The sequence below is a fragment of the Zingiber officinale genome, chromosome 2A (genome assembly GCF_018446385.1).
Source record: "Zingiber officinale cultivar Zhangliang chromosome 2A, Zo_v1.1, whole genome shotgun sequence".
Classification (NCBI taxonomy): Eukaryota; Viridiplantae; Streptophyta; class Magnoliopsida; order Zingiberales; family Zingiberaceae; genus Zingiber; species Zingiber officinale.
Window position 1 is genome coordinate 131,135,762 of NC_055988.1, and position 26,317 is coordinate 131,162,078.

General features: G+C 43.1%; 1 pseudogene; it reads left to right on the forward strand.

Moving 5' to 3' along the window:
* Positions 1–20,739: 20,739 nt before the first annotated feature.
* Positions 20,740–22,565, forward strand: LOC122040027 (annotated as a pseudogene).
* Positions 22,566–26,317: the final 3,752 nt, after the last annotated feature.

The window sequence follows — 26,317 nt, forward strand, 5'->3', positions numbered from 1 at the left end:
AGAACTCTATCCGCAGCACAAACAGTCATTTTGACCAGATGAAGGCGCCTTCAACAAGGACTGAAGGCGCCTTCAAGCTGGAGGCGCCTCCAATGCCTGATGGAGGCGCCTCCAAGCTGATATCTTTTCCAACTTGCTTCTTTGCTTCGACTTCCGAAGTTTCATTCTTTTGGGTGATTCCGGCCAACCGAAATAGGACTCACCTGAACCCAATTTCCGACCTTCTCCTCGAGCAGTCTTCCTTCCCAGCTTTACATCCCTAGAACGTCATGCACATTCTTCTCGCCCATCAATGTACTCTTCCGCAGCTCTCTCGTCCTTCGGACGCACCGAGCCCGTCGGCTCCCTTCCCGTGTCGTCCTTCTCACTAGCTGCGTCTTCTACTTGACTTCCTGCACTCCTAAGCTCCTGCACACTCAGACACAGAGATCAAACACAAAGCAGGACCTAACCAACTTGGTTGATCACATCAAAACAACCACGGGGTCCAACAATCTCCCCCTTTTTAATGTGTATCAATCCAAGTTCAAGTTAGGGTAAAAGTAAACAAACAGTAATTTTAAAAAAAAATTACTAAACTAACATGTTAAGCATAAATTTGTAATAAATAAAATTACAACTATTTAATTAAGAGTTTAAACAGAATTTTTCAAAAAAAAAATTAAACTCAGAGAAAACAAATAAAAAAATTTTAAAATTCTCTCCCCCTAAACTTGTACTTTTCTCTCCCCCTTTGATCACAGTAAAAACGGGATAAGAATATGATATTTAAATAATATTTCACAAATTTGTAAGTTAGAAAAATTTCTGAGCAAGATGAATTTTTACAAAAATTTTTAAGTAAAAATAAATTTTTAGAGTTTTCCAGAAAAAAAATTTCTAAGTAAACTGAATTTTTAGAATTTTTCAAAATAATTTCTAAGTAAAAATGAATTTTTAGAATTTTCCAAAAATGTTTGAAAAACTTTCAAAGCATTATTTAATTATAGTTTAATGCTTTTTCATAAAGTTAATTAAACATTTTATTTCAACATTTCAGCTTCCAGGTCGTGGCGAGGCACTATGCCTTCTTGGTTATTGGAGCAACAACCACTTCCTTAGACAAAGCTTCATAAATAAATTTTAACATTTAATTTTTCTTCTGAAAGCCTTAATTAAAAAAAATTAATTTAGCACAGATTTTGGAACCCAATAGAGGTTCCTTCCTTCTGGATTAATCAGAAACTTAGGGGGTATATGATTTTTTGGGAACTTTCCTAAGTTGACCTTGGTGATGTTTAACATACCAGTTTAATTTTCCATAAATTTTAAGTTTTGATTTCTGAAAAATATTTATTTTTAAACATGCATCAGATTTTAATTTTTCAATTTTTCAATTTCTAATTTTAAGTTATCATTTTCTGATTTCAATTTATCTAAAATTCTATTTAAGTCAGCATTCTCTTTTTCTAATTTGAATAAATCTTTAGAAAGAGACTTAATAAATTGAAAGGACTGAGTCGGGGTTAGATTACGTACCTTACTTACCTGACTTGGTGATGCTCCCCCTTCACTGCAGCTTTCTTCCTCTGATGTTCCTCCCCCTACATCTATGCTCATCTCTGAGCTTGGCTCTTCTTCCAGCTAATGGTTAGCCATTAGCACTAACCCCGAGAAGGCTTCGACGTCTGATTCAGAAGAAGACGAATCTTACCAAGTGGCCTTCAGGTTCTTCTGTTTGGAGGAAGATTGTCGCTTTTCCTTTACTCTTCCCTTTTTCTTCAATTTTGGGTAGTCATCTTTGATGTACCCTTCTTGGTTGCAGTTGTAGCAGCGAATCGTTCTTCTCTTTCGCTCATGCCTCTTTGTCAGCGATCTAAATTTATTAGAATTAAAAAACTTATTGAAACGCTTTACCAGTAGTGCCGCTTCTGATTGGTCGATCGAGGCTTCGGAGTCAGAATCGTTTGTTCTTGCCTTTAAGGCAATGTTTTGACTTGTTTTCTCCACTTCATTGGGCTCTGCAATTCGAGATTCGTGAAGTTCAAAAGTTGAAAATAAATTTTCTAAAGTACTTACCTTGAAGTCATTAGAGATGTAGTATGCATCTACTAAGGACGTCCATTCTGGAGTTCTGGGTAAGGCATTGAGCGCGTACCGGATCGAGTCCCGGTTCGTTATTTCTTCTCCAAGGTTGCTTAGTTGAGTTATTAGCTCCTTAATCCTTGCTTGGAGTTGCGCTACCTTCTCGCCTTGGTTCATCTGGATGTTCGTAAGTTGAATCTGGAGGATATCATGTCTTGCAAGCTTCACTTCGGATGTACCTTCATGAAGCTCCAGAAATTTTTCCCAGAGGTTTTTCGTGGAGTCATAGCTTCCGATCCGACTTACCTCTTGTGGTGGCAGCACGCTAAGAAGGTGGAACTCTGGCTTTCCGTTGGCAAAAAAATCGGCTTGCTCCTTCTTGCTCCACTGATGCTCTTCTTTGTCTTTCAGAACTTCAAAACCATATTTCATAGTTAGTAAAATATCAAAGTCGGTTTTAAAAAATACCTCCATCCGGCGTTTCCACGTCGCGAAGTCTCCGTCGAACTTCAGGGGATGAATGCTTGTTCCGGCCATCTTCTTGATCTTCGTTCTTCAGTCGGCGGTTAGTCCTTCTGAGGCGGTCTGGCTCTGATACCAATTGTAGGTGCAGCGGAGGCTAGTAAGAGGGGGTGAATTGTCTGAAAACAAAAGAACTATACCCTCCTCGTGCTTTCAACTCAAAATAATAAGCAACAGTAAAATAAACAAAGAAACAGACTCAGAAATTTACTTGGTTACAACCAAAATGGTTGTTAATCCAAGGCAGAAAAAAAGCGCTCTGAAAAAATCTCCTTCTCTGAAGGCGGAAAAACCTTTTACACAATGGAAAGCTCAGACAAGTTGCTAGGAATGACTACTGAGTTGAAAGAACAATTGATGAATAATTCCTAGTTCCAGGGGCCTTTATATAGCCTCGAGAAATTCTATCTCGGAGGTCCAAGGCGCCTCCAACAGAGGTCCAAGGCGCCTCCAAGGGAGTGTGCGGATAGAACTCTATCCGTAGCACAAACGGTCATTTTGACCAAATGAAGGCCCTTCAACAAGGACTGAAGGCGCCTTCAAGCTGGAGGTGCCTCCAATGCCTAATGGAGGCGCCTCCAAGCTGGCAGCTTTTCCAGCTTGCTTCTTTGCTTTGACTTCTGAAGTTCCGTTCTTTTGGGTGATTCCGACCAACCGAAATAGGGCTCACCCGAACCCAATTTCTGGCCTTCTCCTCGAGCAGTCTTTCATCCCGGCTTTACGTCCCTCGAATGCCACTCACGTTCTTCTCGCCCACCGGTGTACTCTTCCGCAGCTCTCTCGTCCTTTGGACGCACCGAGCCCGTCGGCTCCCTTCCCGTGTCGTCCTTCTCGCTAGCTGCGTCTTCCGCTCGACTTACTGCGCTCCTAAGCTCCTGCACACTCAGATACAGGGATCAAAGACAAAGCAGGACCTAACCAATTTGGTTGATCACATCAAAACAACCACGGGGTCCAACACTATCCTCCATGACACTTGAATTTTCCTCTCCCCGTTTCTAATTACCAAGTGTCTGGTCCTACATGACCCACTTGGACTTTTCTCTTGCCAACTCTCCATTGGACTTCCAATCACTAAGTGTCTGGTCAACCTTTACCCACTTAGACTTTACTTCTCAAACCAATTTCCCGTTGGACTTCCAACATCACCAAATATCGAGTCAATCTTGACCTACTCGACTTTTTTTTACCATCAAGTATCCAGACAATTTTGACCTACTTGATATCTTCTTACCATCAAGTATATGGCCAACCTTGACGTACTTGACATCTAACTAACATATTAGTCAAATATCGAAATCCAACTCAACTTAAACTGAGCTAACGAATTTGGTGAACTTGGTCAACTTTGATCTGAGGTTGATTGTACCAACACTAATATTAAGTGAGGTGAGATGAGGAAGATGTTGACCTACTAAATGAAATTTATTGATTTTTCATTAGTAAATTTCTTTGCTCGACCACCTTTTCAATGAATTTGTGTGAGATTAATTTGAGTACTCCCAAATGGATTCAGTGAAAAGAATAAGAGATTAATTATTTAAGATTTGAACTCCAAAATGAGAATAAAATATTTTTTAAAGTTCATATATATATATATATATATATATAGTAGAAAGCTGGGATGTGGCAACTTCACTGACCAGATGTGGAATATGCTCCTCTCTGTGAAACAAATGACGTCAGTGCCGAGCCAGGGAGGAGGTCCCCAATGTTGGCCCTCCGACACTCAAGTTAGTCACCGAAATGCGGAGAAGAAGTGGAACAATAGTAAAATTATGCTTCCAAAGTAAATTACGCGTCCCTCCGTCGGAGATGGACCCCTTTTATATAGAGCCCTAGTGGGCAACGTGCACACTCCTCGAGGTGTGGGCACATTCTCCAATATGTTTGTACCACGTTCTCCAACACACTTGTGCCCACGTTCTCCAACATATTTGGGGCCACGCCCTCCATTATGTCCTATAAAAGGATATTGCGAGGACCACCGTCTTGTTGCTTGGCCGAGCGGACCAGCCGCTCGGCCAGGACTCTGCTTTTTCCACGGTCATGTCCCGTTGCTTGGCCAAGCGAACAGCCATTCGGCCAGGAGTCCTCCACTCTGTCAACTTCAGTGGCTCTTCCATGCGGTCTGTAGTAACCTGCCTTCCTCCATTTCGACAAACTATTCGGTCTCCCTCAACATCTTGATAATATGACTTGAGCGCCTACCCATGATATTCTCCCGAGTCAGAAGGATTGTCCTCTCGGACATGTCTCCCGCCGATCGAGCCCTACTTATCATTTATCTTTCGTTCTGCCCTTTGACACTTGGGCCTTGATCATCTTGAATTTGACCTTCCCCCTGACGGTTGACCCTATGTCAGGTGGGCCTCCCCCTATCGCCGCATCATAAGTCTCCCCTTCAAGTCTAGTCGAAGGAGACTGCGAGTTCAACTGACTGGACCAGATGTATCTACGTCAACTCTAAGACATGATCGGCCCAAATGCACAAGGTATTGATCGGCGTACATGTCCACGCCGTTTGGCCTTATTTCGCTGGACTGGGTCTATTACTGTCGCTTGGCCTCAGCCTTCGAAGCAAAACACACCTCGGCCGCTTGGCTATGTGATAATTACTTATCCATGTGGGGTCGGGACGAAAAAAGACTATACTTGGCAGTCATTTTCTCCTCCTTATTCCTCGCACCCCTCGGCTGAGCTCCCTGACGCCATCTAAATTTCTTGAGGACTGTGCAAATCTCTACTTATTATATATGAGCACGCGGTCATACCTTGTAATTAGTCCTCATTAATGTCGTCCGGTGACTAAGCGCCATGTGTCCCCTTTCTGTTGCTGCACGTTTGACGTGGCAGGCGGATATCCGTTGATGATGTGACAGGTGACTTTTCGAATTAAATGTTTGGATCTGCTTTTAGGTTTTTGGAACTCTGGATCGGATGGCGGAAGTCGATCGGCAACGAGGTTTATAAAACTTAGGTGCATCGCTGTCATCCTCACTTCGCGTCTTTGTCTTCCTCCCTTCGCATCTTTGTCTTCAAGCTTCCCAGTGACGCTTCGCTTCCTTTCATTCTCTATCGATCCTTCCCGTAAGCCTTTTGAATTTTTTCATTGTTCTTCGTCGACTTCTTTATCTTCAATGGCCAGCTTCTCAAAACCTCTCGGTTTTATCCCCGGGCTCTGGTACACATCCATTGAGTCCAGGCTCGACGGAGGCGAGGCTGAGAGCCTAAGAGCCACTTACAAAATTCTCTCTGATTATCAAATCGCTCTCCCATCTAATTTTGACCGTCCCAACGAACCGCCTCCCGATTTTATATGCTTCTTTAGGGATCAATTCACCGCTAGTCTACGGTTTCCTGTCCACCCCTTCTTTTCCAAGGTCTGTAAATATTTTCATATTTCTCTCCACCAATTAGTCTCGAACTTCTTTAGGCTGCTGTGCGGGGTCATTGTCCTTTTTTGCCTGCACAACAATCCTTTGACCCCTCGGCTCTTCCAATACTTCTATCATCTTAAATTGTCCGAGCCAGGGACCTTCCTATTCCAAGCCCGAGTGGGCTTGATTTTCTTTGATAAGATGTCATCCTCCAATAAGCATTGGAAGGACTACTATGTTTTTGTTCGCCTTCCTGAGCGATTAGAATTCCCGACCGACTGGCAGCTTGAAGTGGCAAACCCCCCAATGCTCAAAAAGTACAAGAGCTGACCGAACTACCTTCGTGCAACTTCACACTTGGCCAGTTAGAAGTATCACATCCACAAGTTACTACATGAGGGAGTTCTCTACGTGTTCGGCTTGACCCCGATCCGCACGAAGTTGTTGGATCCCGTGATTATTTTGATGTGATCAACCAAGTTAGGTTAGGTCCTATTTGTTATTTGATTCTTGTATCTAAGTGTGCAGGAACATAGGAGCGCAGGAAGTCGAGCGGAAGACGCAGCTAGTGAGAAGGACAGCACGGGAAGGGAGCCGACGGGCTCGCTGCGTCCGAAGGATGAGAGAGCTGCGGAAGAGAACACCGATGGACGAGAAGAACGTGCGCGACGTTCGAGGGATGAGAAGCTGGGTTGGAAGCTTGCTCAAGGAGAAGGCCAAAAATTGGGTTCGGGTGAGCCCTATTTCGGTTGGCCACAATCACCCATGCAATCGGAGCCTCGGAAGAAGAAAATAAGTCAAAAGGAGCTGAAAAGCTAGCTGGAGGCGCCTTCATTGGTTTGAAGGCGCCCTCAACCAGTCTAGGGCGCCTTCGACCTGGCCAAAGTAGTCGTTTGCAATTGGATAAAGTTTTATCCGGTCAAATCTCTTGGAGGCGCCCTCAACCCCTTTGGAGGCGCCCTCAAGACTTGAGATAGAGTTTCTAGGAGCTATATAAAGACCCTTGGAGCTAGGAAATATTCAATCACCTCTGTATTAAGTTCCTAGCAACTTCTGAGTGTTCTTAGTGTATAAAAAAGGCTTCTTCACCTACAGTGAAGGAGACATTCTAGTAGAGTTGTTCGACTGCCTTGGATTAACAATCCCCTGGGTTGTAACCAAGTTAAATTTCCTGTCTCCCTTTTATTACTGCTATTTTACATTTTATTGTTTCTATTAATTTTTTAGTTGAAAAGTCTTGAGGAGGGTATTCTTTATTTGTAGGCAATTCACCCCTCCCCTCTTTCTGGCCCCGCTGCACCAACAAGTGGTATCGGAGCCAGACCACCTCAAAAGGACTGACCGCCGACTGAAGCACAAAGATCAACATAATGGCCGGAACAAACATTCATCCCCTAAAATTCGACGAAGACTTCGCTACATGGAGATGAAGAATGGAGATATTTTTTAAACGGATTTTGACATTCTTCTAACTATGAAATTTGGTTTTACAGCTCCAAAAGACAAAGAAGAGTATCAGTGGACCAAGAAGGAGCAAGCTGATTTCGTGGCTAACGGAAAGGCGGAATTTCACTTGCTCAACGTTCTGCTGCCCCAGGAGGTAAGTCGGATCAGAAGCTACGACTCCGCCAAAGACCTCTGGGAAAAATTCCTGGAGCTCCACGAAGGCACTTCAGAAGCGAACCTAGCAAGGCGGGACATCCTCCTGATTCAATTGATGAATCTCTGGATGAACAACGGCGAGAAGGTAGCAGAACTCCAAGTGAGAATCAAAGAGCTGATAACTCAGCTAAATAACATCGGAGAATCTGTAACAAACCGAGACTCGATCCGGTACGCCCTCAACACCTTCCCAAGATCTCCAGAATGGGCGCCCTTAGTAGATGCATACTACATCTCTAAGGACTTTGAGGTAAGTACTTTAGAAAACCTATTTTCTACCTTCGAACTTCACAAGTCTCGAATTGCAGAGCCAAGTCAAGTGAAGTCAAATCTCAATATTGCCCTACTAGCCGAAAACGACAATCCCGACTCTGAAGAGTCGATCGACGAGTCTGAAGCGACTCTATTAGTAAGAAAATTGAATAAATTTATTAAAACTAATAAATTTAGATCGCAGTCAAAAAGGCATCAACGCAGCAAAAGGACGGTTCATTGCTACAACTGCAACGAGGAAGGATACATCAAGGATGACTGCCCAAGACTGAAGAAAAGGGACAAGGAGAAACTTTCAAAGCCGACGCCCTCGAAGCACAAAAGTTTGAAGGCTACATGGGATGAATCATCATCCTCAAAATCAGAAGTCGAAGCCTTCTCGGGATTAGCACTGATGGCCAACCATGTTTTCGAAGAAACCAGCTCGGAGATGAGCATAGATGAAGGGGGAGGATCATAGAAGAAGAAAGCTGCGATAAAGGGGGAGCATCAGAGATAGAGGTAAGTCGGATACGTAATCTAACTCCCAAGCAATCCTTTCAATTCATTAAAGTACTCACTAAAGATTTCACTAAATTAGAAAAAGAAAATAATGAGTTAATATTAAATTTAGCAAAAGCATGCCCACTAGAAATGTACAATAATTTAAAATTAGAAAATGAGAAATTAAAAAATGAAATTCAAAAATTCAAAAATGATTATGTATGCTTAAATAAATTTCCAAAATCAAAACTCAAGTTAGGAAAATTAAATTGATACATTAAAAAACATCAGAGACAACTTAGGAAAGTTCCCGAAAGTTATATACCACCTAAGTTCTTGATTAATCCAATAGGGAGGAATCTTTACTGAGTTCTAAAATCTTTACTAGACTAAATTTTTTTTTTAGTTAAAGCTTTCAGCGAGAAAATTAAACGTTAAAATTTCTTTATGAGACTTTGTCTAAGGAAGTGATTGTTGCTGCAATAACCAAGAAGGTCTAGTGTCTCGCCACGACCTGGAAGCCAAAATATTGAAATAAAATATTTAATTAACTTTCTGCTAAATCATTAAAAGTAGAATTAAATAATACTTTAAAAAGTTTTTTTTTAACATTTTTTTAAATTCTTCAAAAATATTGTTATACTTAGAAAAATATTTCATGAATAAAATTTTTACTTAGATAAATTCTCAAAATTGTTAAAAAAATTGCCAAAGTTAAAAAATTTTTCTACTAAGAAAAATAGTTATGTTTGCAAAATCTTTAAAAAAAAATTTAGCGATTATTGTGAAACTGATTTATTTTAAATCTTATTTAAAAATATTTTTTTACTTAGAAATTAGTTTGAAATGATTAATTTTTAAAAAAAAAAAACTTGAGTATTTACTTAAGAAAATTGTTCGTTAAACTTGAAATTTTTTTTGATAATTATTACCCCATGTTTTTTATGTGATCAAAGGGGGAGAGATAGGACAAGTTTAGGGGGAGTTCTAGATTTTAAAGGAATTAACATTTTTTTTTGTTGCAATTTTTATTTTTGCAATATTTATACTTAAAATGTTACTTCAGTAATTTCTTTAAATTACTACTTATCTAGTTGTTTTCCCTAACTTGAACTTGGGTTGATGCACATCAAATAGGGGGAAATTGTTGGACCCCGTGGTTATTTTGATGTGATTAACCAAGTTATGTTAGGTCCTGTTTATTATTTGATCCTGTCTAAGTGTGCAGGAGCTTAGGAGCGCAAGAAGTCGAGCGGAAGATGCAGCTAGCAAGAAGGACGACACGGGAAGGGTGCCGACAGGCTCGGTGCGTCCGAAGGACGAGAGAGCTACAGAAGAGTACACCAGTGGACGAGAAGAACGTGCGCGACATTCGAGGGACGAGAAGCCGGATTGAAAGCCTGCTCGAGGAGAATGCCGGAAATTGAGTTCGGGTGAACCCTATTTCGGTTGGCCACAATCACCCATGCAATCGGAGCCTTGGAAAAAGAAAACAAATCAAAAGGAGCTAAAAAGCTAGTTGGAGTCGCCTTCAACGAAGGGTTGAAGGCGCCTGCGCTGCCTGCAGTGTTGGAGGCGCCTTCATTGGTTTGAAGGCACCCTCAACCAGTCCAGGGTGCCTTCAAGCCCATTGGAGGCGCCTTCAACCTGGCCAAAGTAGTCGTTTGCAATCGGATAAAGTTTTATCCGGTCAAACCTCTTGGAGGCGCCCTCAACCCCTTTTGAGGCACCCTCAAGACTCGAGATAGAGTTTCTAGGAGCTATATAAAGGCCCCTGGGGCTAGAAAATATTCAATCAACTCTATATTAAGTTCCTAGCAACTTCTGAGCATTCTTAGTGTGTAAAAAAGGCTTCTCCGCCTACAGTGAAGGAGACATTCTAGTAGAGTTGTTCGACTATCTTGGATTAACAACCCCTGGGTTGTAACCAAGTTAAATTTCCTGTCTCCCTTTTATTACTGCTATTTTACATTTTATTATTGCTATTAATTTTTGAGTTGAAAAGTCTTGAGGAGGGTATTTTTTTATTTGCAGGCAATTCACCCCTCCCCTCTTGTTGGCCCCGCTGCACCAACAGAAGCTCCCGTTTAGCCTAGGTATGCTCCTTTTCTTAGTTGAATCTAACTGATTTTTTTCTCCTTTTTTGCAGCTCACATCATGTTAAGGGTGTGTCTGGCTGGCAAGAGCAAACTGGCGAATGCAGAGATCAATGTTGCGGCCACGACCGAGCTGGAGAGCTGAGGCTTATAGCCGGTAGGCTCCCAAGAGGACCCGCTCGACGGAAGCGAGGGAGCGCCGTTATAAGTGAGCAAAGGAGGAGGTAGTCGGACGGTTGGCAGTGGGGCAGCGGGTACAGCGGATCTCCCATTAGGGCAACCTCTGACACTTCCCGTCGACGCAGCCTCAGAGTCAGCCTCTTCTGGGGAACCGCTGATAAGCCAGAAGAGGCGCCGCTTGGAATCTAAGTCCCGATTTGCTACCTCCACTATGTAGACCCCACCCCAAGCCAACTCACTCCCTCCATCTGAGCGGGGCGAGACCTCTACACCCGCTCCTCCCGAACAAGCGGTGACCGTCCTCCATACTTCGATTTCATCCGATCGAATGCCTTCTTTGTTCAGACTACCCCAACAAACCATCTGCACCCTGCCGATTGCTTTCATACCACTTCCCTTACCAGTGACTCAAAAATCACGCATCCGGCCGGTAGATGCATCTTGGTCAGTCGGCCAAGCGACCTTCTCCCCATCTAGCTCGGGCGGCCAGTGCCACATAACGGCAATCATCCATCTGCCTATGGACGAATGGCACGACTCCGATGGCGCCGAATCCCAAGCCCCTAAGCATCAAATAATTATCCAGGGACCGCTTGCACAGATATGGGTCGACGCCAAGGCCTGCGCAGCGGTCATGCCTCTAGGGGGCTCGTCGATAGTCATACCCAGATGTCCACTGGGGTAAGTATTTTGTATGTTCCTATCTATTTCCTCCTGGCCTAATAATTTCCTAGTTTCATGCTGTATTGGGTAGAGAGTCTGGCCATATACCAAAGACTCACATTTTTGGAATAAGAAGTTAAGCAGTTGGGCGCCTCGAGTGACCATGAAGTGGTGTCACAGGAGCGGATGGAGCAGATGGGCGCTGAGATGGCCCAATTGAGGGCCAATATAAATAAAAGCTCCGAGCAACTGGAGATAGAGAAGGGCAAGAGTACCAAGCAGGCTACACAATTGGCTCGGCTTAATAAACAAGCCAGCACCTTTGAATCCAAGATCCACTCGGCCAACACCAGGAAGCTCTGGGCGATCAAAGACTTGGAGATTAAAAACAAGGAGCTTAGGGTGTTGGCTCAGAAATTGAAGGATACGGAGGTGGCTCTTAACACCGAGTGGGAGGATCAGTCGACCGAGTGCTCCGACGCAAAGACCCAGCTTGACTCCAAAGATGTAGAGCTGGCCAAGTTGAAGGCAGAGCTGGAGGCCTCCCGAGCGGCCTTAGAGACGTATCAGGGGGCTGAGTCTAGCAGATTCGAGCTTATGAAGCAGGCCTACATCCGCTCAGACGTCTTTAATGACAAGGTCGCCGATCGAGCACTCCATCTTTTCAACCTCGCCATTGATGGGATGCTTGATCAACTGAAGGACGACAGCTACATTCCAACCGCTTTGACGAACAAGATCATCAGCTGAGACAAGCTGACTGAGTTGTTGCCCGACGATGCTTTGGAGTACCTCAAGTGAGCCCGCTTGTGCATGTTGCCTGCTTTTGTATTGCCCTCCGTGCTCTTGTTAAAACTTTTCAAAGTGTTAATGCTTAATCGCCAGTTTGGCAAGTTTTTCTTGTTTGTTGCCCCGTGTCTCCGCACGACATTTTCTCTCCTATTACTTGCAAGTGTGTCTTTTTTGATCGGCGACGGGCTACCCACTTTCATATATGATCGATCAAATCAGGCTTGTTGATCAGTCACCCTATTATGAAAACTTTTGAACGACGCATTTTCTGGTCGGTCGTTTTCATCTATATACTGTTTTTCGCAAAGTCCCGTGTTTAGGGTCGCCACTCAACCGCTAAGGAAGACTAGATAAGGTCGCTGCTCGACCGCTGAGGAAGACAAGAGTTTAAGGTCGTCGTTCGACTGCTGAGGAAGACTTGGACAATCAACACAAGAGTTTGAAATACTTTGTATTTTGCATTCATAGTTTTCCTACATTCACAAGGGGCACCCTTATGTAGTTACATTGAGACCCATTCATGCACCTCACCCGACTCTATAAGGTTGAAGGTGGTTCGCGCTCCAGGGGTGTTCAAGCTATCTGCCATTTTCGTCCTACAGGTAGTATGATCCCGAGTGGAAAAGCGCACTAGAAAAGTCTCCTTCTCTGAATGCGGAGAAGCCTTTTACACAATAAGAGAGCACAGAAGTTGCTAGGAAGTTGTTACAGAGTTGATTGATTAATTTCCTAGCTTCAGGGGCCTTTATATAGCTCCTGGAAATCTTATACCGAGTGTTGAAGGCGCCTCCAAGAGGATTGAGGGCGCCTCCAAGTAGTTTGATCGGATAAAGCTTATCCAATTGCAAACGGTCACGAACACTGGGTCTGAGGCGCCTCCAATGCCCTTGAAGGCGCCTTGGACTGGTCTGAGGCACCTTCAAGGTGATGGAGGCACCTCGGACTGCATGGTATAAATAGTTTCCAGCTTATCTTTTTCCTCTTCTTCCGAAGCTCTGATCACTTGGCTGATTTCGGCCAATCGAAATAGGGCTCACCCGAACCTAATTTCCGACCTTCTCCTCGAGCAGGCTTCCGACCCGACTTCTCGTCCCTCGAACGTCGTGCACGTTCTTCTCGTCCACCGATGTACTCTTTAGCAGCTCTTTCGTCCTTCGGACGCACCGAGCCCGTCGACTCCCTTCCTGTGCCGTCCTTCACGCTAACTGCGTATTTTGCTCGACTTCCTGCATTCCTAAGTTCCTGTACACTTAGACACAGGGATCAAATAACAAGCAGGACCTAACCTAACTTGGTTGATCACATCAAAACACCCACGGGGTCCAACACTTAGGATCACCCATCGGTTGTAGCTTTGCCTCATCCTCTATCGGTATGTCGTTAGCCGAACGACAACCTTATCTCGCACCTCATCCACAAAGTCGAGCTCTATTAGCCTCCACTCAACGTTCCCCCCGTCGTAGAACTGTACCCGGTCAGACTCCACTTCAACGTCAACGAGGACCACTGCTTCGCCTCCATACACTAGTTGGAAGGGTGTTACGCCTGTCGCCTCTTTCGAAGTCGTGCGAAGTGCCTACAAGACACTCGGAAGCTCATCGACCCAACTTCCTCTTGTGTGGTCGACACTAGTCCGTAGACCCCTGAGGATCTCTCGATTCATGACTTTTGCCTAGCCATTGCTTTGGGGGTAGGCCATTGAGGTGAAAGCCTGCTAGATGTCGTAGCCTTCGCACCACTCTCTGAGCCTCTAATCAGAGATTTGCCTTTCGTTAACTGAGACGAGCCAGTGGGGGATGCCAAACCAACACAAGATATTCTACCATAGGAATTTGATGACCATCTGTTCACTTATCTTTACCAGCGGCTCGGCCTTCATCCACTTTGAGAAGTAGTCCACCGCAATGAGTAGGAACCGCTGACCGATCGCCACGAGAAATGGTCCAACGATGTCCATACCTCATTGGTCAAATGGGCAAGACATCGTGGATGCCTTCATCTCCTCGGTCGATCAGTGTGGGATGATGTGATACCTTTGGTAGGATAGATAGTTGACTACTGTCCGAGTGGCATCCTCTTGCAACGTGGGCCAAAAATATCCAACCAGAATAATCTTTCGAGCCAGCAAACGACCACCCGGATGGCTTCCACAGGAGTCATGATGTACTTCTTGGAGTATATACTTCATGTCCTCCGAGTCCACACATTTAAGCAGCGACCTTGAAAAAGATCTCTTATAAAGCTGATCTCCGATCAGGGTGAATCGTTTGACCCTCCTTTTTAGTAGTCGAGTTGCGTCCTGGTCAGCTGATGTGCTACCCGATCCGAGAAATTCAATCAGCGACATTCTCCAATCGCTCAGGAAGACCACTCCCTCCATCCGGTCAATGTGTGCCACTAATGAAACCTGTTCAATTGGCTGGCTAATTACTACCGGTGATAATGAACTAGCTAACTTAGCCAATTTGTCCGTGGTTTGATTGTCCGATCGGGGGATCTTCTATACAGTGACCTCTTGAAAATTTGCCTTCAGCTTCTCAAAAGTTTCTGCATATAACTTGAGTTGGGAGCTGCCAATCTCGAATATCCCCAATAGCTATTGGGCGGCCAACTAGAAGTCCGAGTGAATGAGGACTTTTATGGCTCCGATATACTGCGTTGCCTGTAAACTGACTATCAAGGCTTTATACTCAGCTTCGTTATTGGTGGCACGATAATCCAACCAAATGGAAAGTTGCATCCGATCTTCTTGAGTTGAAATGAGCAAGATGTCAATCCCGTTGCCTTGCTGAGTGGACGAACCATCGACATATATTCTACAAACAGATTCTGGCTTGGCGTTATGTACCTTTGTGACGAAATCAGCCAAGGCCTGAGCTTTGATCACCATTCGAGGATGGTATTGAATGTCGAACTCACTGAGTTCGGTTGTCCACTTAATCAGTCGTCCGGACGCTTTTGGGTTAAGGATGACTCTTCCCAAGGTGCTGTTGGTCATCACGATAATCGAATGTGCAAGGAAGTATGGTCGGAGCCTCCGAGCGGCAAGTACCAATGCGTAAGCTAATTTTTCAAGACCAATGTAGCGTGACTCAATGTCTTTCAATATATGACTTAAAAAGTACACAGGTTGTTATTCATGGCCATTCTACTTAACTAATGTCAAGTCGACCGCATACTCTGTGGACGATAAATAGATCCAGAGCGACTTCTGAATGCTTGGCTTAGCTAACACGGACAAGGAGTTAAGATACTCCTTGAGCTCTTCCAACGCTCGGTCGCACTCCGTGTCCCACTGAAATTTTGTCGCTGGCGCAGAACCTTAAAGAATGGCAGGCTCCGGTCGGATGACTTGGATATGAATTTGGACAGTGTTGTGTTCTGTTCGGTCAGCCATTGGGCTTCCTTTAAGCTGCGTGGCGGAGGCATGTCTTGCAGCACCTTCACCTTGCTCGGATTCGCCTCAATTCCACACTCGGTGACCATGTAACCCAGGAATTGACCACTCCTTGTGCCGAATAGGCACTTGTTTGGGTTCAGCCTTATGCCATAAGCCCTAAGAGTTTGGCACGTCTCATCTACGTCTGCATAAAGGTCGACAACTCGGAGGAATTTTATTAAAATGTCATCGACATATACTTCCATATTATGGTCGATCTGCCATTGGAAAACCTTGTTCATCAGTCCCTGATATGTGGCACTAGCGTTCTTCAGTCCAAACGACATGACATTGTAGCAATATGTTCTATCGGATGTAATGAAGTTGACCTTTTCCTGGTCTTCTTGGGCGAGCGGCACTAAGTGGTAGCCCTGTACGTCAAGCATGCAGATCAACTCGCAGCTTGCTGTGGAATCCACCATCTGATCTATTCTTGGCAACGGATAGAAATCCTTCTAGCACGTATTATTCAAGTCATGGAAGTCAATGCAGACTTGTCATTTGTTGCTCGGCTTGGAGACCAATACCACATTAGCGAGCCAGCTCAAGAATTAGACTTCTCGTATATGATCGGCCTCCAGTAGTTTCTCTATCTTCGCCCGGATGATTAGGTTTTGCTTTGCACTAAAGTCCCTTTTCTTTTGCTTCACCTGTTGGGCGTCTGGTCGGACATGAAGCTCGTGTTGCGCCACGCTCGGTGAGATTCCCAGGAGCTCGTGGGTCAACCAAGCGAACACGTCATGGTTTCATCTGAGGCAGGCGACTAGCTCTATCTTCTTCTCGCTCTCTAGATCGGCGACAATGAATGTGGTTGCTTCCGATCGGCTCGGGTGGATCTGGACCTCCTCCTTTTCTTCATACACCAATGTAGGAGGTTTCACCGAGATAGCGTTCACCTCCAAGCATGGATTTTTCTGAGCAGCCTTTACTTCGGCTCTGACCATCTCGACGTAGCATCGCCAAGCAGTCAATTGGTCACCTTTGACTTCTCCCATCCTGTCGTCCACCTGGAATTTGACCTTCTAGCACTAGGTAGACACCACTACTAAGAATTCGTTGAGAGCCGGCCGGCCTAGGATGACATTGTAGGCCGAAGGCACATCCACGACAATGAAGTTCGTGGTCCTTGTCCTCTTCAGGGGCTCCTCTCCGAGCGAGATGGCCAGCTTGGTCTGGCCGATCGGCAACACTTCATTGCTCGTGAAGCCGTAGAGCGGGGTCGTCATCGGCAGCAGCTCGCTCCGGTTGATTTGCAACTAATCAAATGCCTTTTTGAAGATGATGTTCACCGAACTCCCTGTATCAATAAGAGTTTGATGAATTGTATAATTGGCGATTACCGCTCGGGTGATCAGTGCACCATCATGAGGAATTTCCACTCCTTCTAAATCTTTTGGGCCGAAGCTGATCTCGGGTCCTTTGGCCTTCTCCTTACTGCAGCCAACAACATGGATCTCGAGTCGCCGAACATGTGACTTCCTTACTCGGTTAGAATCACTGTCGGTCGGCCCACCAACGATCATTCCTATTTCTCCCCGAGTGGCATTACTCTGGTTCTCCTCCTCCCGTTCCGACGGTCAAATCTGCTCTGTCAATGCTCTGGCAAAGCTTGTGTTATTCTTTCGCGGGAGTCAACGATGATGTGGCTCAGCCGTCGTCCTTTCCTCCTCCCTTCGCCCCATAGATCGGTGTTTGTGTCGTCGATCAAGAGAAGTTGATCGACGATGGTCTGCTAGCTACGGGCGTCAAATCATAGCAGTCCCTTGTGTTGTGTGTCGACGATTGGTAGAAGGAGCAGAAGAGCAGTGTCCATACCTTGCCTTTTACGCCCTTGGGCGACCAGCCACGACATGCTGCACGACATGTGTCTTTGGCTTCGGGAGTTGATGGCTGCTCGGCAGTCTCCGTTCAGATGTAGTTGCGGGTTCGGCAGGCGTTTCCCTTTATTGCGCCTCTTGGGCTTCTTCCACGTTGATATACTCCATGGCCTTCTTCTAAAGATGTTCGAAGTCCCGTGGCGGCCTCCGAATGAGTGACCTGAAGAACTCCCCTTCTGTGAGTCCTTGGGTTAAGGCTTTCACCAACACACCCTAGAAGACCGTCGGGATGTCCATCGCCACTTGATTGAAGCATTGGATCTAGGACCTCAGTGGTTCTCTGAGCCCTTGCTTAAGGGTGAACAAGTTGATGCTCGTCTTCTGGTGATGGTGATTGCTAGCGAAGTGATGTAGGAAGGCCACTCTGAAGTCCTTGAAGTTGTAGATCGAGCCGTTCGGCAACCGCTTGAACCAACGTTATGCCGATCCAGATAGCGTGGTGAAAAAGACTTGACACTTGACTCCATCCGTGTATTGGTGAAGTTTGGCCGCATTATCAAACTGGCCAAATGGTCATCCGGGTCAGTTACTCCATTATATTCTATAATCGTCAGCGGGATGTAATGCTTCGCCAGAGGGTCATCCAGAATCCCTTGCGAGAACTATTGATTGATCCGCTCGAGCGAATCGTCCTCCTTTGGCGCTTTTCTTTTTCATGCGTTCCGAACGGACGCCTCATCTGAATAGGATCCTTGATCTCTCTCTGCCCAGCCCCTCTCTTCTGATGGAGTCCGGAATAGTGCTCGATGGAATGAGATCGGCGCATAAGGGGCTTCCCCATAAGTGCCAATCGACTTATTGGTTTTCTCCCGAGCAGCTTTTTGGTCCGCTTGCTCTACTCCTTCAGCCGACCGGCCTGCAACTGATGTCGCAAGCTTTGGTGCTTGGCACTCGGAAAACGCTTGTTGTTGCTGCTCCACTATCTTCATTGCTCGGGCTTGTATCAACGCGTTGAGCTCTTCTTGCGTCAGCGTCACCGTGTGGTGTCGTCCAGCGTCTTCCATCTCCTTGTTTCGAATGCAGGCTACATTCCCACAGACTGCGCCAAAATGATCTTGTCCCAAAGCAGGCGAGTGGAATTCTGGGATGTGGCGACTTCGCTAACCGGATGTGGAATCTGCTCCTCTCTGCGAAACAAATGATGTTAGTGCCGAGCCAGGGGGGTCTCCAGCGTTAGCCCACCGACACTCAAGTTTGTCACTGAAATGCAGAGAAGAAGTGGAACAGTAGTAAAATTATGCTTCCAAAATAAATTACGCGTCCCTTTGCCGGAGATGGACCCTTTTTATATAGAGCCCTGGTGGGTAATGTATACGCTCCTCGAGGCGTGAGCACATTCTCCAATATGTTCGTGGTCATGTTCTCCAACACGTTCATGACCACATTCTCCAACATGTTTGGGGTCCTGTCCTCCACTATGTCATGTGAAAGGATATCGCGAGGACCACCGTCCTACTGCTTGGCGGAGCAAACCAGCTGCTCGGCCAGGACTCCGCTTTTTCCATGGTCAGGTCCCGTTGCTTGGCTGAGCAGATAGCCGTTCGGACGAGAGCCCTCCACTCTGTTAACTTCAGTTGCTCTTCCGTGTAGTCTGTAGTAATCTGCCTTCCTCCGTTCAGATAAACTATCCGGTCTCCCTCAGCGTCTTGATAATATGACTTGAGCGTCTGCCCATGATATTCTCCCGAGTTGAAAGGATTGTCCGCTTGGACATATCTCCCGTCGATCGAGCCCTACCTGTCATTTATCTTCCGTTCGATCCTTTGACAATTAGGCATTGACCACCTTAATTTTAACCTCTCCCTCTAATGATTGACTTCATGCTAGAAGAACCTCCCTATATATATATATATATATATGGAAAGTCTTTATCTAGTCATCCCTCTAATAAAACCATTCAATTTAATATTACACGCAACTATAAAGAAATTATAACAAAAGTATATAAATAATGCATTGTAGTCATGTATATATATCGAAAGTCTTTATCTAGTCATCCCTCTAATAAAACCATTCAATTTAATATTACACGCAACTATAAAGAAATTTATAACAAAAGTATATTAATAATGCATTGTAGTCATGTATTTAAACTTTTCCTACGCCATAACTTTTTTCATCGATCAAACTCAATCAGTTTTCACACAATTTGACATTGAGGGCCATGAACGTTGACTTTTGAAAGAAGTATGCATGCAATTAATTAAGGTCGTAGTCGTCGAGGTTAAGGAGAAGGTAATTACAAAATATCAACTTAATTAAAATCATAAATAAGACCAATTAAATAATAATTTAATTTAAAACATCTAATATTGTAATTATTTTTTTCTTGAGATTGGATCCTAAAGTGTAATATAGAGGATGAACTATTTCATTTATAAGTAAAATTTTATGAATTGCATCTCTTCTACAAATAAGATTCATGAGATTTCATCTATTAATAATTTTTATCTAGAAATGAATCAAGAGTTACGATCTAAAAAATCTCGACTGTTTCTCCTTAACCTCGATGACTACGACCTTTTCTTCTGTACGGCTTTCAATTGTATATTTCTTTCAAAAGTCAATACTCATTACCTTCCAAGTCAAATTGTGTGACAACTGATTGATTGAGTTTGATTGATGAGAAAAAAGTTTGACTAGGAAGATTGAAATTGACATGCATGACTACATCTAATACTTGTCAAATGATGTTTAGATATGTCAACAAGATTTTATATTCTTTTTTTATAGTTGCGTGTAATATTAAATTGAATGACTCTTAATAAGAGGGAAAATCAAATTTTGTTTTGGATGTCACGGAGTATGATGTCTAAGATGCGTGATATCATTCCTATAAATCTGTAAAGAAGTATTATTTATAAATTTTAAATTTAGAGAAGGGATGTAAAATTTTTTTAAAAAATTTAAATTAAATTTTATATTTAGAAAAACTGATATCCATGCTTTTAAAACTCTATGAGTACATGCAAGAAATAGAGCTCAATCAATCCGATCATTTAAGTGCTTTGCTACTGCACTGGCAAGGACATGGGAGCTATTTCCCTCTTCTCCCCTTTCTTCTTCATCACTCTCTCTTTCTCGGCTTCTTCATAACTTTACTGATAAAGAGATCATCAAGGATTGATAATGCCCCGTATTGAGAATTTTTTTCAATACGGCAACACAATCAAACAAATATATATATATATATATGTGTGTGTGGAGGGGCACGAGCTAGTGTTGACTAGTGATAGAAATATGCATTTCAAATTTATACCGTGATGACTAAGTGAGCTTTAGATCTTCTATAAATACATGCAAGGAATAGAGCTCGATCAATCCGATCATTTAAGTGCTTCTCTACTGCACTGGCACGGCCATGGAAGCTATTTCCCTCTTCTCCCCTTTCTTCTTCATAACTCTCTTTCTCGGCTTCTTCATAACTTTACTGATAAAGAGATCAAGAAGGAGCAGAGTACTATTAGCTTCTCTCCCACCCAGCCCGCCCAGGCTTCCCCTCATTGGAAACATCCACCAGCTCGTCGGCGGCAACCCTCACCGTATCCTCCGCCAACTCGCCCGAACTCACGGACCATCTGTCTCCGACTCGGACAGGTCGACCAAGTCGTCGCCTCGTCCGTGGAGGCTGTGGAGGAGATCATCAAGCGCCATGATCTCAAATTTGCTGACAGACCCAGAGATTTGACCTTCTCCAGAATATTGCTCTACGATGGGAATGGAGCCGGCATGGCCCCCTACGGTGGCTACTGGAAGCAGATGAGGAAGATTTATGCCATGGAGCTGCTCAACTCCCGGCGCGTCAAGTCCTTCGCCTCCATCCGCGAGGATGTCGTCCGTAAGCTCACGGCGGAGATCGCCAACAAAGCGTTTTCTCGAACACCTGTCATTAATCTAAGCGAGATGACGATGTCCATGATCAATGCGAATGTGATCCGAATCGCGTTTGGCGACAAGTGCAAACAGCAGGCGGATTTCTTGCACCTGGTGAAGGAGGCAATAAGCCACTTCTCCAGCTTCACGGTGGCTGATATGTATCCCTCGCTCAAATTCCTGGACACTCTCACGGGATTGAAGTCAAAGTTAGAGGGAGTTCGCGCAAAGCTCGACAAAGTCTTCGACGAAATCATCGCGCAGCGTCAAGCTGCACTAGACGAGCAAGCAGAGGAGGATCTAATCATCGATGTACTTCTCAAACTTAAAGATGAAGGAAAACAAGAATTTCCAATCACATATACCAACATCAAGGCCACTGTCATGGTAATTAATGGATTACATGTATAATATATATAATACTCGAAAGATTAATGTTTATCATATATCTTTTGATTGCTAATAGCCTATCATCTTTAGGAAATATTCGTGGCAGGGACGGAAACATCTTCATCGGTTATTGATTGGGTTATGTCAGAGTTGATCAAGAATCCAAAGGCAATGGAGAAAGTCCAAAAGGAGATGAGGGAGGCTATGCAAGGGAAGACCAAGCTCGAAGAGAGTGACATCCCCAAATTCAGTTATCTAAATTTGGTGATCAAGGAGACTCTACGGCTCCACCCTCCTGGCCCTCTATTGTTCCCGAGAGAATGCAGAGAGACGTGCGAGGTCATGGGATATCGAGTGCCCGCCGGGGCTCGATTGCTCATTAATGCATTTGCGTTGAGCAGAGATGAGAAGTATTGGGGCTCCGATGCAGAGAGCTTCAAGCCTGAGAGATTCGAGGGCATCTCGGTGGACTTCAAGGGCTTCAACTTCGAGTTCTTGCCATTTGGTGCAGGGCGAAGGATCTGCCCCGGCATGACATTTGGGATGTCGTCCGTGGAAGTTGCACTGGCTCACCTCCTCTTCCACTTCGACTGGCAGCTTCCTCAAGGCATGACGATCGAAGATTTGGACATGATGGAGATTTCTGGGATGAGCGCAACAAGGAGATCGCCTCTCCTCGTGCTTCCCAAGCTAATAATTCCTCTGCCATAGTCACTTCATCTCCGCATATGATATTGCAGATGCTTTATATAGTCTTTTATATATAATAAGAAAAACATGCTCATCGAATGTTAAAGAGATATTTGTATACAAAATAAATTAGTGAATTATATATTAGATATACTTTATACAACTTAAAGATTTTTGTTTTTGGTTCTTGGCTAGATTTTTTCTATGCCAATTAGTAATTAATTTCTAAATAATGCTAAGATATACTTTTAAGGATTATAATTGCAGGGACTCGTACGTCACTAGAAGGGGGTAAATAGTAATTCTCAATTTTGGTCATGTTCATTATTCACTTGCGCGTGTCTATGAGAGATTAATAAATAGAACAAGCACAACACCTCGATTTTTATGTGGTTCAGAATCTTTGATTCCTACTCTTCCATGTCCTAGCATCCTAACAGTATCATCATTATCTTTTCTTCTTCTTGGATACCTTTCAGAGGTAAAGAAACTTCTTACAACATTGATTTTTTATAAGCAATACAAGCCAAATACAAATATAAATGCGCAAATGAAATATAATATAAATACATAATTTACATAAGAGAGCTTTACTTTGTCCGATATGTAGTTGTTTTGAATTTCTTATTGAAGGTCTGAAAATGCAACAATACTCTCCTCCAAAATCCTCAAGAATCAGCGCCAAAATCCTCCATGAAAAATTTCTTTTATAGGGTTCAGGTCGGGGTTGAAAGACATCTAATAGTCGAATGCTCTTCTTGAATTCGAATGTTCCACTTGCAAAATGACTCTTTCAAACTCAACATTGACCACAACAATCGACTGCTATTCACCATTAGTCAACTTTTACTACATCAATCGAGTATCACAATCAATTTTAAAATTTTATCTTCACTGCAATAATCGACTTATTGATCATACTCATCAGTGACTGGTATATCGTAAACTTGCTTAAATCCTCTCAAATCCCTAACTTGTTATTTAGTAGTTCATCAATAGATTACTACTCCATAACAATCGACTAATGATAATTTGTATTTTATATAAAATTTTTATTAATATTTTACACTCATCTTATGGTATTTTAGAAGCATACATTGCATGATTTATTCACTTTTAGTATTGTTTTGTTATTTTCTTCTTCAGAGATATGCTCTTGTACTTTTTCATTGAATAGGACAAAGAATCAAAGATAAAATGAAGTTAAAAAGCCTTTGAACGAAGACAAAAAGCAAGGAACACACTCTGGTTGTGTCCGAAGATATGGGTGTGTTCCTCTGGATAAAAAGGCACAACCTAGACCATGGGCTTTCTAGGGCAACGCACAACCCTATGACATAACTTAGAGAGACTTGTGTAACAACCTAAATTTCTCCATTTTGAGTCCCAAAAGTAATTTAAAAATAGTTAAAAATGCTATAGAAAAATTATAGAGATTTTTAAAAATTTTTAGAGTATTTTTATGTAATTTTTGGAGGTCGTTTGATATTTTTACTAAACGAAAGAAGTTTCGACAAAAAAATGTCCAAGCCGAGATTCGAACCGTAGACCTCGGACCCGAACCAAACCTTAACCAAATCCAGCTAGCCAACTGTTCCACAAGTGTTTCATGAATAAAATAGGAAACAAAATATATTTAAGTGGTTATAAATAACAGAAATAAAAGGATGAAGAAGAAGGGTCGGGCCGAGGTTCGAACCCGCGACCTCGAACCCGACCCGAGACTTAGGCGGAGTGGATGACCAAGTGATCAAGTTGTCGGTTCTGTTTAGAAAAGGTAGGAAATATACTTATATGGTAATAGTTAATAGAATACCTAGTTATAAAAAGGGGGAACTTAGGTATTATTCCCAAAAACCTAATTCTTTCTCCCGAAACCTTTCTCTCCTCTTCCCTTCTTCGTGCGCCATTTCTGCCCGAGCGAGAATCAAACGAAGCCGAGCTTAGGGCTCAACTCCAGCGGCCGGCTAAGGCAAGGTTCTGTGGAGTCTTCACACCGCCGAGCTCCTCTCGACGAGGAGAAGTCTGGAGCACGAGGAGGAGCCGCGATTTCAAGTCTTCCGATCAGAGCTCCGAGACTTAGAAGTCCTCCTTGCGTTCGTTTGTGAGTTCAAGAAGCAAGGTAAGTCACTACTCACCTGTAGTAGGATAGTTCCGGGTTCTTTTTCTTTTGATTCGAATTTTCTGAGAAGGTTGTGGTTTAGGGCTTACTGCCGTGAGTTGTTAAGGAAGAGGGATGTGGTTTTTAATTGGATTAGATTCTGAACTTTGCTTATTCTTGTGTTCCGAATTTGTTCTGTGATGAAGGTTAGTTTAGGGTTGCTGCCGTGACCTTAAAGGGGCAGGACCGGTTATTCCTGCTATTAGGCAATATACATGAGATAGTATAGATTTCCTTTTTAGCATGTAGTTTCGGATTGTGCTGTTAAATTGGCATGACCAGCTCGGTTTTGAGTTGCTGTGCAGTTCGGTTTGTGCACGAAGAATTTGTTGTGCAGTTCGGTTCGAGTTTGTCTGATTTGGTTTTGGAGATTTAGAAATCCTCACGATTAGGTGAAGTTTCTTTTTGTGTAAAGCAAGACCAAGGTCTTTATTATAGATTTGGTTTCGGTTTTGTAATGCATGTGGTTTCCTGGACAGATTCGTAGCAGATAAAGATGGATTTTCATTGGATTTTTATTCTAGTTTTCTACCATATATGCTAGTTCCTAGATTAGTTCTTGCAAGCATTAGTATACAATCCAAGTTCTGCATTTTATTATAGTAGTTTTTCTTTTGGACCTTTGTCTCTTAATGTTACATAGGAACTTATATGAAGCATGTTGTTTTCAGCTTTGAGACAGTTAGATGGAGAAAGATTTTAGCAGTTATGTTTTAATTGAGCAGTGTTAAGTGGTATTCTAAAGGTGAAGTGCTTTTGGATGCTTTAGTTTGGACTAAGCATTTGAGATTAAACACCTTGAAGTATATCATTTTTAAGCATTTAGTTTAGTTTTGTTAGAGTATATATGAGAACTCATTCCCTTTAAATAAGGTTATTGCTAGCTGGATCTAAACAAATCTGTGAGTCTTATGCTACAATCGTCTAGAATGATAGCAGTCCACCATCTATTCATGGAGTGGTACTATTGTCAAGAACGGATGGATATGGTATTGTGAATTTTAGTTGAATCAGATGGTAGTAAATTTGTAAATCCTAGGTTGTAGGTTGGTCAAGGAATTATAAATGGGATGAGATATCATAAGAATTTAGTGCAGGTGTAATACCATTGTATTGTGCTAAGGAGTGTATACGGATAACATCTGTGCTTGGCTGATTCTGGAATTTTAAATGGATTACGAGTTATAATATCTTTATTGAGTGAATTCCAGATAAGTTGTGTATTAGTCATATTATGGAAAGGAAGTTTGAGAGACGATGAAAATCTGTACTAGCCAGAATATGTTTCTTTTGTTAAGTTTCTTTGCAGAATTTCTGTTAAGCAAGTACAGATTTTGTTAAGCTAGTATGCAGATTTCTGTTAAGCTATTATGCAGATTTTTATTAAGCTAGTATGCAGATTTCTGTTAAGCATTAGTGCAGATTTTTTATAAGTATTGTATGTGCAGATTTCTTTTGTATTCTATGCATGATTATGTGTTACATAGTTAGTTTCATTCATAGATGCATACGAAAGATACCCTAACATTATTTTGGGTTTAAGAAAAGTATAAGAAAGATAAAGTAAAGTATAAGAAAGATAAAGAAAAGAAAGAAAAGGCCAAGGCCTTAAGTAGATCCCAAAATCAAGATTTTAGGGATTTTGGCACACAAGGTGCTAAAGAAAATGCCGAGGCATTATATATTAGAAGTATTAAAAGATAACAAGTATTTTACTTTTATCAGTGGCATCGTACTGGACTCTCAGTTGTCCTTGGGTTGGGCTCCCATAG